This window comes from Mchenga conophoros, linkage group LG11, assembly GCF_057382185.1.
Source record: "Mchenga conophoros isolate Kocher_MC1m ecotype Shallow Benthic linkage group LG11, M_conophoros_male_GT1.1, whole genome shotgun sequence".
NCBI classification, from domain to species: Eukaryota; Metazoa; Chordata; class Actinopteri; order Cichliformes; family Cichlidae; genus Mchenga; species Mchenga conophoros.
The window spans coordinates 173,532-185,041 of NC_140536.1; positions in this window are offsets into that span (position 1 = coordinate 173,532).

The following is an 11,510-nucleotide window of genomic DNA, read 5'->3' on the forward strand; positions in this document are numbered from 1 at the left end:
ATCAGAGGAGGAAGGAGAGGGAGGCAGGGGAAAGATTTAAGAAGAAGAAGAAAAAAACGTGGAGATAACTATGGAACCAGAGGAAGACAGAGGACAGGAGGACTTGCTGCTTTTCCCCACAGCAGACTGCACCAACACTTTTCTGCCAGATGATTACAGTTATCATCTTTGTTTTGCCAACAGAAAAAAAACGGACACTGCTAAATATTTCACCTCTTAACTCGAGGCCTATAAAAGACTGTTTTCACTTGCTTCTGTTCCAGTTTGGCTGGGAGAAATAATATATATTGCACTGCTGGTAGTGAACTTAAACATTGTCCTTTAATGAAAATCACTAGAAAGCATCACAGATCAAATAAGCCATGGATCACAAAGGGGATAGAAGATGCATGTAAAAAGAAAAATAATCTATATAAGAGATTCATAAAACAGAGGACAAAAGATGCTGAAATAAAGTACAAGTTATATAAAAATAGATTAGTAAATATTATAAGAACAAGTAAGAAAAAATATTACCACAAATTATTGGAGCAAAGTAGAAGTAACACACAAGAAACATGGAGGATATTAAACAGTCTAATCAAAAAGGGCTCAAAAAATAAGAATTATCCAGAATTTTTTAAAAAAAGATAAAGATATTGTGCTTGATAAAACTAAAGACATTGCAAATGAATTTAATGATTTCTTTTAAATGTTGGCTTTAATTTAGCAAAAGAAATTCCAGAGTCAAGAAATAATAACGACCTAAATAAACATATTACTCAGAATGTGTCCTCCATGTTTATTGGTGCTGCAACTCATAGAGAAATAATTAACATTGTGAAGACATTTAAAAATAAAAAGTCCACTGACTGTTTTGGTATTGACATGATATTAGTTAAAAGTATTATAGAATATATAGTGCAACCTTTCGCATACATTTGTAATCTGTCCTTTCAAACTGGTGTGTTTCCCTCACAAATGAAAATAGCAAAAGTTATTCCAATCCATAAAAACGGAGAGAGATGTCAGTTTACCAATTACAGGCCAATATCACTACTCCCACAGTTCTCAAAAATTTTAGAAAAGTTTTTTGTTAATAGACTTGATAAATATATGGAGAAGCATAATCTCCTAAGCGATAACCAATATGGCTTTAGAGTGAAAAGGTCCACTTCAATGGCAGTGATGGAACTTGTTGAAGGGATATCTAATGCAATAGATAATAAGGAATATACTGTTGGTGTATTTATAGACTTTAAAAAGGCGTTTGATACATGTTAAAAGTCCGCTTGTTCATTGTAACTGTTTATACTACGTTACCCATGATGCACCTCGGTATCTGTACTTCCGGTTGGGAACGTGTTCAGCGCAGTTCTGCACAGATGAGAGGTGTGTCGGAGGATAACGTATTTACTTGCATTCCTGTGTGAGTTAATACTGTGTGCGTGCTTACCATGTGAGTATTGTAAGATGAGAGTGATGCTTGTTTGACTTTATCTGTGTAATTTGCTATGTAAGAAGCTAGTCCCGTTGCTATCGCTAAGATGCGTTTTTTGGCCTACTACAGGCAGCCTTGTGTTCAGCCCATGTTTCATTTCATATACGACTTACTGTCAAGTATTGTGGTTGTAGGCGGATGTAACTATTTACTATGTTTATTCTCTGAATCGTTGTAATCTGCAGAGGTCTGGGTTGCCAATGTATATACGAGCCAGAAATTCATTTATGGTCTTAGGGTGCCATCTAGTGGCCATGAGGTTATGGCAGATTGTATAACATTACGCTGGAAACCCACAGTACTGTAGAAGGGGTACACTGCTATCCATAGTGGTTAATACAAATGTTTGTTTTTCTGTTTACAGATGACCACACACACCCATAGACACACTCACACCCCCTTTACCTGCATGTGAATCCTATAACGCCTCCCTACCAACGCTGTACATCCTGTTGATGTCATCTGCCACCTCCTTAGTAAAGTTATTTGAACTACATCACTGTGGAGTACCATTCCTTCTGACCGAGGACGACTCAGTTGAAGCGTGATCGGCAATCAGTGCAAACATACATTACAAGTGGTCCTTCGAGCCGGAGTTCGCCTTGGCTGAGTTAATGAGATGGCAAACCCTCGGGATAGAGGTGCATCGAATAGCCCCCGTCCAGCGCGGGAGAAGAAACTTCCGGGACATCTGGTGGACTATGAGCACAACCTAACTGAGCCACCCGAGCCATCTAGAGCTCCAAGTAGTTCAAGCAGCTCCGACTATGAAGAGGATGAGAGATGGCAGAAGATGGAATCAGTTTGGAGCAGTGTCCTCCAACTAGAGCTGGACGATATATCAGGTTTTAAAAAATATCGATATATTTTTATACGAGATATAAGATGTGACAATATCCTTTATATCGATATAGTCTATGTTACGTTATAATTATACTTGTGGAGCCGCAAGTTTGCCTCTCTTTCGTCCACTTTAGTCTTTAAGCAACGTTACTCGGCCTCCCCTCCTCCCCCATCGCTTCACCTGCAGGAAGCGACAAGATGGACACGGCAAATCTCCGTTAACGAGTTACTGCGCATCGCCCCGTGCGTGGGGCTGGACGGCGTCAACGTGTAAGCTAGCTAACCACGCTAACGAGCTAACCACGCTAACGCCATGCAGCCCAGAGGTGCTGCACGGACTAAAATCCTTTCATTTTCTCAAAAGTTGACAGCGCGCCTTATGTATGAATTCTGGTTGTGCTTGATGACTGCGAACCGATTTTATGTGGAACACGGCGCTCAGCAATCTGTGAAAAAATGTTTTAGTACGACTTTGGTAAGCTACGGAGCTGCACCGCTTGATGGATTGTCGGAGCATTACAGCTGAGCCTCGCGGAGTGATACGTACTGTGCTTCAACGTAATATTACCCTACTGTGTATAAGGACCATAAATGGCACCTGTTAAGAGATGTGGTTGCGAAGCGGATTTCAAACTCCAGGCTGTCAGTCACGCAGTAGAAGTTGGGAACAGAGCAGCTGTGAAATCTGTCTTTGTTATTGTGCTCAGCGTCTTTTTGGTTTACATTTTGACTGCACAATTGTGAGCTTTTTGTTTAGCACAAAAACAACATTGTTTTCTTTTATTTATGGAGCATTATTATTTAATAAATGCTCATAATTTATTTTTGAGTAAATTTTATGTACATCTGTTCTATGTTAATAACAAGTGCCTGTGTGACATCTGGGACACAGCTTTGACTAAGAACTCTCTTTTTGTTCTTACTTTATGGCTTTAAAAAAATATATCGAGATATATATCTTATATCGCCATCCAGCTAAAAAATATCGAGATATGAATTTTGGGTCATATCGCCCAGCCCTACCTCCAACACATGACTCAACTGCAAGTGTCTATGGAGGAAACTCGTGGGACATTACTAAAGCGGGTGGAGCGTTTGGAGCAAGCTTCTAAACCTGGCAGTCCTCTTCCCCCAGAAACAGGAGCGTTAGAACAACCCCAACGTATTTCCTCCATAACAGAAGTTGCACCACTACAACCTAGCAATGAGGTGTTACATGATACCACAGAGCCACTAACTGTGCTAGTAAGTCCCTCAGAGCAGGGCACCACAACACCTGCAAACATGCCAACGCAAGCGGAAACATCTGCTCCATCACCTCCCCGTAAAGCGAGCCTTCACATTCAGCCAGTGCTGCACCCTGCCACTTATGTAGCCGCATCGACGCCACTCAGGAGACCTGGACGATGCACTGCTGAACCCTTCTCATATCAGCGATCGGAACATCAGCCCCTGATAAACAGGCCAGGCCAGGTGCAGCTATTACATTCTGCATCCCCAGCTGATCAGCCACTACAACATGCTCATCTTTCAATGCACCAGCTATCACAGGCTGTGGACCCAGCGAGTCTGCAGCAGATGTCACATCCCGCTGCTCCTGTCTTCCAAGTCAGACATCCAGCTAATCCTGTGTACTTGCAGCAACCTTCAGGTCCACCAGCACCTGTGCCCCAGCCATCACAGTGGGGCAGAAGCTCATCCCCCTGTGCCCACCATACTGCATCCTGAAGCTTTGCCCGATCCAGCTGGCAAATACTATGTTCCTTATCCCTCAGGATGTAACTATTCATCATCTTCCTCTGCTGAACACCATAATCCACAGGTTGCCACAATTTACCCAGCAGGAACGCCTCTACCAAACCTGATGGAGATGATGGTGGCATCTTCATATGGCATTCCAAAGCCTAAGCTGGTGATCTTCCGGTCGGGGAGAGAGAGTGACTTCGCCTTATTAAAGAAAGGGCTGGACAGCACCTTAGGGCCATATTCTCATCTGGAGAAGATCACAAGTATCAGGTCCTAACTAGATCATCTAGAGCATCCCAGCGCCCTACAGGTAGCCAAGCGCTACATTCACGACCGCACTCCCTACACTAGTGCAATGAGGGCGCTAGAGCAGAGGTATGGACAGCCAAGGCAGTTAGTCCAAAGTGAGCTTAGCACTATATTAAACTGCCCCCCTATTAGAGCCGGAGACTCTCAAGCTATTGAAGACCTCTCCCTGTCGGTGTCCAGCCTGGTTGGGCTTCTCAGTACCATGGATGAAGTAGCAGCCAGTGAGCTTCATTGTGGTTCACATGTGGATAGACTGCTTACCAAGCTCCCTCTGAACTACAGGGACAACTTCATCGAGTACTGTATCACCCGGGGGATCATCCGCAGTGGCGGCAGCCGAACATACAATATGTACGACTTCTCAGAATGGCTCGAACGGAAATCCCAAGTCCTTCAGCTATCCAGACAAGCCTCTCAAATGCCCCCGGACAAGCCACGTCCAGAGAAGAACCTACTCAAAGCCTCAGCAGGGCTCAAGCCACACAACAGATCTGCTTCCATCTACTACGGCCCAAATCCAGCCCAAGCCAAGCTAAAACAGGAGGGAGAATCTACAGCTCCAGATCCGACAGTCCAACCTAAGAAGAAACAGAAGTTCAAACCTTATTGTCCATACTGCGAAGGGACAGAGCATTATCTGAATGGCTGTGATGGATTCAAAAGGCTAGACCTCAAAGCTATGGCTACCTGGATTACCGAGAAGGCCAAATGCTGGCGCTGTGGCCGTAAACATTCTCCAGAGCAGTGTACTCTGAAGAAGCCGTGCAGCACCTGTGGTGACCAGCATTTGTCGGTGCTCCATGACCTGGTTGAGGCCAAGAAAGCGGGACCCTAACATACTAACTGTGAGTACTAGTATGGTCTACCTAGACTATTCAAGTCACTCAGGTCGTGTTATGCTTAAGGTAGTACCAATCCAACTACATCATGGGGGCAAATCACTGGATACATTTGCTGTGCTCGATGACGGCTCAGAGAAGACTGTTGTGCTTCCAGCGGCAGTTAAATCTCTAGGTTTGGAACAGGAGGAAGCAACACTCTCACTGAGAACTATCCGTCGAGATGTAATCCAGATGAAGGGAGGCTTTGTCTCATTTCAGGTGTCACCAAGGGCTAAGCCCAAAGTGAGGTACAAAGTAACACATGCCTTCACAGCCCAACAACTGAGCCTAGCTACTCAGTCATGTCCAGCTGAACAGCTAAAGAAGAAGTATCTTCACTTACAGAAAGTCCAGATTGAGGGATTTAACCAGATCCAACCTTGGTGCTGATTGGCTCAGATAACGCTCATCTCATCACCCCTGTCCGCCCCGTCCTTCGGGGGTCGTCCAAAGGGCCAGTAGCTATCTGCACCAAGCTCGGATGGGCCATCCAGGGGCCGGCCAGTAGTATGCCTACATCTGAGGGGGACCTGCAGTGCCTGACATGTGCCTTTCTCCTGCAGAGGCCCTGCATCAAGATGTGAAGCGTTTGTGGCAACTAGATGCTCCCCCCTACAGGACAGAGAAGGAGGTCACACGGTGAAAGGAGGACAGAGAGGCGGTAGCTATGTTGGAGACAAAGACCATCAGAGTCCCAGTAGACGGTGTCGAGAGATACGCCACTCCGCTGCTGAGAAGAAGGGACTTTCCACGGATGTGTGTCTCTCCTGAAGCAGTAAAAGGCCTCCTCAGATCCACCGAACGTAAGCTGGCCAAGAATCCTGATCTGACCCTCACATACAGCCAGGAGATCCACAGGTTAGTAGATTCTGGTTATGTTGTTAAGCTGAGCCCAGATGAGACACATAGCTCTTCCGAGTCATGGTATGTACCCCATCACATGGTACATCACAATAATAAGGCTAGGGTGGTCTTCAACTGTTCGTTTGAGTTTCAGGGGGCCGTCCTGAACCACTACCTCTTACCAGGGACCTCCCTTGGGGCCCACTCTGCTGGGGGTATTACTCCGCTTCCGCCAACACCCTGTAGCTGTGAGTGGAGATATCAAAGCCATGTTTCACCAGATTCGGCTGCTCCCAGAGGATTGTCCTCTGCTACGGTTTCTGTGGAGGATTGTGAACTGACCGGCCCCCAGACGTATATGAGTGGAGAGTTTTGCCCTTCGGAACGACATGTAGCCCCTGTTGTGCTATTTTCGCCCTACAGAGACATGCAAGGGAGCACAAAGACACCCACAAGGACATCTGTGACTCTGTCCACACAGCCTTCTATGTGGATAACTGTTTACAGTCCCTGTCCAACCCAGAAGAAGCAAAGCAGCTCATCGACCGAATGAGAGATTTACTCATTCAAGGAGGATTCGAGATACGTCAGTGGGCGAGCAACGTGCCCGAAGTAGTTGCTCACCTGCCCGCTTCAGCTAGATCAGAGAGCTGCGAGCTTTGGCTGAACTTCAAAAGTCTCGACCCACAAGAGTCAACATTAGGACTCAGCTGGCACTGCCCGACAGATGTCCTGGGATATAAGCACCGCCCTATAACCTACTCCACGGTCACGCTGCGCAACGTGTACAAGGTACTAGCTACCCAGTATGACCCCCTAGGTTATATTTGTCCCTACACTACAAGGGCCAAGCTGATTGTACAGGCCCTGTGGAGCACAGAGAGAGGATGGAATGAGCCCATCGAAGGGAATCTACTTAAGTCCTGGCTTGAGTGGGAAGGCGAACTGTCACACCTTCAGCATGTCACCATTCCCCGCTGCTACGCTCCTTCTCACAACTCCAGCAATGTGACATACGAGGCTCACATATTCTGTGACGCATCAGAAAAGGCGTATGGGGCTGTGGATTATCTCCGAGTAATCGAGCAACAACTGCCCATCGCCACATCATTCCTGATGGCTCGCTCCAGAGTGGCCCCACGCAAACAGGTGTCAATGCCCCGGCTGGAGCTTTGCGCAGCACTCACAGGAGCCCAATTGGCCAAATTACTCCAGACAGAGCTCACCATTCTCCTGCAATCGATCTACCTGTGGACAGACTCTACAACGGTGCTGCAGTGGATCCAGTCTTGTTCCTGTCGCTATAAGGTATTCGTGGGGACTAGAATCTGTGAAATACAGGAGCTGACATCTCCTGAACAGTGGCGGTATGTGACCTCTGACCTCAATCCCGCTGATGACATCACCAGAGGGAAACATCTCGCTGACCTAACTGTCTGCAATCGTTGGTCACATGGTCCACCCTTTCTGTCACAAACTGCTGACACTTGGCCTAAGTTTCCAACAGAGTTCCCGGCATGCAGTGAGGCAGAGCTCAGGAAGACTGCATTCTGTGGGCACGCTTCTGCATCCCCGACCTTACCGGATCCAACACAGTATGCCACGCTAGATGAGCTGATTGCTGCTACATACAGACCCAACACGGGGCGGCTGACGCTCCTATTACAGCAGTGGAGCAACTAGAAACCAAGACCATGCTGCTTCGCTCGGCTCAGACTGACAGCTTCCCAGAGGAGGCCCGAGCCCTCCAGATCGGGCACCCAGTCCGCTCAGACAGCCGTCTTAGCGTGCTGTCCCCTGAATATGACAGTCTTACCCGGTCTCCTCAGAGTCGGAGGCCGCCTCCGTCGAGCTGCAGACTTAGATCCAGACAGTATTCATCCCATCGTATTAGCAGCTGAACATCCCCTGACCAAGCTCATCATAAAAACTTATGATGACCAGCTCCTTCATCCAGGTGCAGAGAGGCTGTTTGCGAAATACGGCGCACCTATTGGATTCTCAGAGGACGTCAAGCCATTAAGAAGCATCAGCACCAGTGTGTGGACTGTAGGAGATGGCGCGCCTCGCCTTCTACACCCAAAATGGCTGACTTACCTTCATCACGGCTGAGACTCTATAAGCCGCCGTTCTGGTCAACGGGCGTAGACTGTTTTGGGCCATACACGATAAAGATAGGTCGTAGAAGAGAGAAACGCTGGGGAATTATCTACAAGTGTCTTACAACCAGATGCGTGCACCTTGATCTCCTCCCTAGTCTTGACACCGATTCCTTCCTTATGTCATTACGCAGATTTATTGCACGCCGAGGAAAGCCATACGAGATGTGGTCTGATTGAGGGACCAATTTCAGAGGTGGGCACAGAGAACTCCAAACGGCGTTTGAAAACATGGAGCCGGACCTCAAGCAGCAACTGGCCAAGCAGACTATCAACTTCTGCTTCAATCCCCCACACTCTCCTCATTTCGGAGGAGCATGGGAAAGGGAAATCAGAGCAGTGAAGTCAGCTCTGCAAGTAGTCCTGAAGGACCAAGTTGTGGCGGAAGAAGTCCTACTCACTGCTCTCATAGAGGTTGAGGGCATTTTGAACTCAAAGCCGCTCGGCTATGCATCGGCTGACATAGCTGACCCAGATCCCATCACACCAAATCTTCTTTTGATGGGGCGGCATGATTCGGCACTACCCCAGGCAGTTTACGGCCCCTCAGGCACTCTTTCGAACAGAAGATGGAGGCACAGTCAGGTCATCAGCGACCACTTCTGGAAGCGGTTCATACAGAACTACCTCCCAGGACTGCAACTCCGACAGAAATGGAGGAAGTCCACTGACAACATGGCTGTGGGACAAGCTGTTATGATTGTGGACTATAACTTGCCTAGAGGCCTTTGGCCTGTGGTACCATTGTCAAAGTTTTCCCAGGGATTGATGGCGTTGTTCGAGCCGCCGAGGTCAAAGTTAAAGACAGTACCTATGTTCGCCCGGTAACTAAGCTGGTAGAACTTCCCGAAGTTCCTGAGGACTCACATGACACTGTTTCAAAATAGAAGGACTCTAGCGGGAGTGTATTTGCCTACAAATACAGGGGCGGCTGTTAAAAGTCCGCTTGCTCATTGTAACTGTTTATACTACGTTACCCATGATGCACCTCGGTATCTGTACTTCCGGTTGGGAACGTGTTCAGCGCAGTTCTGCACAGATGAGAGGTGTGTCGGAGGATAACGTATTTACTTGCATTCCTGTGTGAGTTAATACTGTGTGCGTGCTTACCATGTGAGTATTGTAAGATGAGAGTGATGCTTGTTTGACTTTATCTGTGTAATTTGCTATGTAAGAAGCTAGTCCCGTTGCTATCGCTAAGATGCGTTTTTTTGGCCTACTACAGGCAGCCTTGTGTTCAGCCCATGTTTCATTTCATATACGACTTACTGTCAAGTATTGTGGTTGTAGGCGGATGTAACTATTTACTATGTTTATTCTCTGAATCGTAATCTGCAGAGGTCTGGGTTGCCAATGTATATACGAGCCAGAAATTCATTTATGGTCTTAGGGTGCCATCTAGTGGCCATGAGGTTATGGCAGATTGTATAACATTACGCTGGAAACCCACAGTACTGTAGAAGGGGTACACTGCTATCCATAGTGGTTAATACAAATGTTTGTTTTTCTGTTTACAGATGACCACACACACCCATAGACACACTCACACCCCCTTTACCTGCATGTGAATCCTATAATGCCTCCCTACCAACGCTGTACATCCTGTTGATGTCATCTGCCACCTCCTTAGTAAAGTTATTTGAACTACATCACTGTGGAGTACCATTCCTTCTGACCGAGGACGACTCAGTTGAAGCGTGATCGGCAATCAGTGCAAACATACATTACAATACAATTGATCATTCTATATTAATGAATAAACTAGAGAGATATGGCATAAGAGGGATAGCATACAAGTGGATGAAAAGTTACCTGGATGAACGATATCAATATGTCGAATTCAATAATGTAAAATCTAAGCAGTTGAAGGTAACTTGTGGTGTTCCTCAGGGCTCTGTGCTGGGCCCTAAATTATTTATATTATATATAAATGACATATGTAGTGTTTCCAAACTGTTAAAATGTGTATTGTTTGCTGATGATACCACTCTGTACTGCTCAGGTAAAAACTTAGAACAGCTTCTGACTACAGCGGAAAAGGAGTTAAATATATTTAAAAACTGGTTTGATGTAAATAAGTTATCATTAAATATAAAGAAAACAAAATTGATTATTTTTGGCATTAGACAAGTGAAAAATGTGTCTAAAATAAGGGTTAATGGAATTGAAATTGAAAGAGTGTACGAAAATAAATTTCTTGGAGTGATGATTGATGATAAGCTGAGATGGAAGTCTCATATAAACCACGTGAAAACAAAAATGTCAAAAACCATTGCTATTCTCTATAAAACAAAGCATGTCCTGAACAAAAAATCATTATACACACTTTATTGTACTCTGTTGCTTCTATATATGACTTATTGTCTGGAGATATGGGGTAATGCATATAAAACGAACACTCTTCATATTTTCAAGTTACAAAAAAGAGCTATAAGAATTATAAACCAATCAAACTATATAGAACCAACTAACATTTTGTTTATTAATCTGAATACCCTGATATTTTATGATTTAGTTGAATATAAAATGGCACAGATAATGTATAAAGCACAAAATAACTTGCTTTGCCCCAGTACTCAGAAACTGTTCAAAGTCAGGGAGAGTCAATATGACTTAAGGGGAACAGATTTCTTTAAAAAAAAACAAGATAAGGACAAATATAAAGCAGAGATGTGTTTCTGTTAGAGGAGTTAAACTGTGGAATAGTTATGACAGTGATTTAAAAAGGTGTAGTTCATTTTCCTTGTTTAAAAACATGTTTAAAAATAGAGTATTAGAAAAATATATAAATCAAGAATGAAAAGTGCAAAAAGGAGAAAAAAAAACCAACCTCTTGATTCTTTTGCTTTGATGTAGTTACTTATCTAAGGTGGAAAGTTTTTTTTTTCTTTGTTTTTTTTTTCTTTGTTTGTTTGGTTTGGTTTTTGCTTTGTTTTATTATTTTCTTCAAGCCCTGTGTACAGGAGCTGCATACAAAAAGATATTTTGTGAAAAGGGTTGGCGTAATAAGCAAATGCTTCCAGCCAATACCTTTTGATTAGCCTTGTCTCATGCTTTCTTTCTTTATGGTAGATTTTTGTTCTGTTTTCACTGTTTTTTTTTCTCACTGTTTTCACTGAGATTTGAATTTGAATGCTAATCAATAAAATCAAATCAAAATCAAATCAAACTCCAGCCTAGTTTTGTAGCCTTTCTACACTATTTACTCACCTGCATTAAAAATGAGCCAATAACAGCCAAGAGTGCTGT